We start from the raw sequence: 1,436 nt of genomic DNA, 5'->3' as shown, positions 1-1,436 counted from the left end.
TTCAGATAAGACTTGAGAATGAGCTTATTCTGAACAAACATCTCAGACTTTCTGAGCTTCAGCACCTCTAGCAAGATATTTTAACAACAAGCAACTGAAGAGATCCAGAAGTTGGAGAGAGTTAGCTTTAGCTGAGCCAAAGAACATGTGGGACGCTAACCTAGCAAACATTTCAGACTTTTCTCTGTGAATTCAGAGAAATAACTTACTATTTAATGACAGAGCTACACATCTTAACTCAGTCTCATTAAAACAGACTCTAATTCAGTGTCATCCATCCATATTAAAGTGCAGTTACCCAAAATGTTTGTTGCATGAGCTCCAACAAAACCTGTCCAGGTAGAAGGCCACTTTGACAAACAGGAAGTGGACGATTCCAAGCAGATTTATAGAAGGGGGAACCAGACTGTACTAAGTGTGGTCGAGTATCGAGGGGTGTTTTGTGGGTTTTTAAGGCTGATAATGATTATTAGTGACACATTTGGAGTCGATATTCATTTGCAGTAAATGAAAGTATTTAAAATCTTGGAGTTGAACTTAGAAGAACACAAACTCTAACAGGAAACTTTGTTGATACGTTTTTGTTTTGTTTACAGATGTTAAGTTAAAGGAAATTTATTCGTGACGTATAACCAATCAAATCACTCCAGAAGACAGAGCGACCACAGGTAGATAAAGGTTCAGAGCCAAAGTAGCGCCATTTTTAAATGTATTTATTACCATAAATCAGTAAAAAATAAAATACTGATAATCAGTAAATCAGTCAGCCCACAATTACTACAATTCTACAATGTATGTCTCTTTCCTTTGACTTATTTGTACAATATACGATGTATATGATGGTGTTTTTTCATACTGAAGGCTATACTGGGCTGCTGCACTGCTCCTCTGTTGTTTTCTGGATTGTACTCAGCTGCATGCCTTCGTCCACCCGGCCTCCGTTGACTCGTCCCGCCTGCCGTCTCTGGAGCTGAAGCTGGATTGGAACAGACCAAAGTACAGTCCAATCACGATGCCAGCTGCCTGTCAAAAGGCTCCTTCATCTGGCAGGTGGCGGCACTTCTTCTGAGGGGAAGCTGAGCTGGCCCGGCAGAACTTTGGAGATGTGTTCCAGTGGTTGGTGGATGTCTGGGGAGATAGAGAGGGACCTTTGAATTGTTCACAAAGGAAAACAGGGAACCCATTGGTAGTTTTAGTTTAGGGTGCTACTGCGGTGTGTTTTTGGGTTTTAAGAGGTGAACAGGAAGAGGGTTTTTTTCGTATTGATTATCTTTTACTTTGTTCCTGGTTGGAATGCCCATCAATGTCAACATGAAGTTCACTTTTAGTTCTGTTTATTTTTATTTTACTAACACCCATTTGCTTTTAACCCCCTCACATGTTGTGTTGTTGTAAACTTACTCTCTCAAATAAATACTCGTCTAACCCTCTGGAAA

At 40.2% G+C, this 1,436-nt stretch overlaps 1 long non-coding RNA gene across 1 annotated transcript in view; it reads right to left on the bottom strand.

Moving 5' to 3' along the window:
• Positions 1-697: 697 nt before the first annotated feature.
• Positions 698-1,436, bottom strand: part of LOC129349194 (uncharacterized) — a 4,946-nt gene continuing 4,207 nt past the window's right edge. Inside the window, exon 2 of the long non-coding RNA XR_008602090.1 lies at positions 698-1,128. This is a non-coding gene — a long non-coding RNA (uncharacterized LOC129349194). The remainder of the gene's footprint in view (positions 1,129-1,436) is intronic.

This window comes from Amphiprion ocellaris, chromosome 6, assembly GCF_022539595.1.
Source record: "Amphiprion ocellaris isolate individual 3 ecotype Okinawa chromosome 6, ASM2253959v1, whole genome shotgun sequence".
NCBI classification, from domain to species: Eukaryota; Metazoa; Chordata; class Actinopteri; family Pomacentridae; genus Amphiprion; species Amphiprion ocellaris.
Note: the sequence above shows the minus strand (reverse complement) of the source record. Positions and strands in the feature narration are given on the sequence as shown.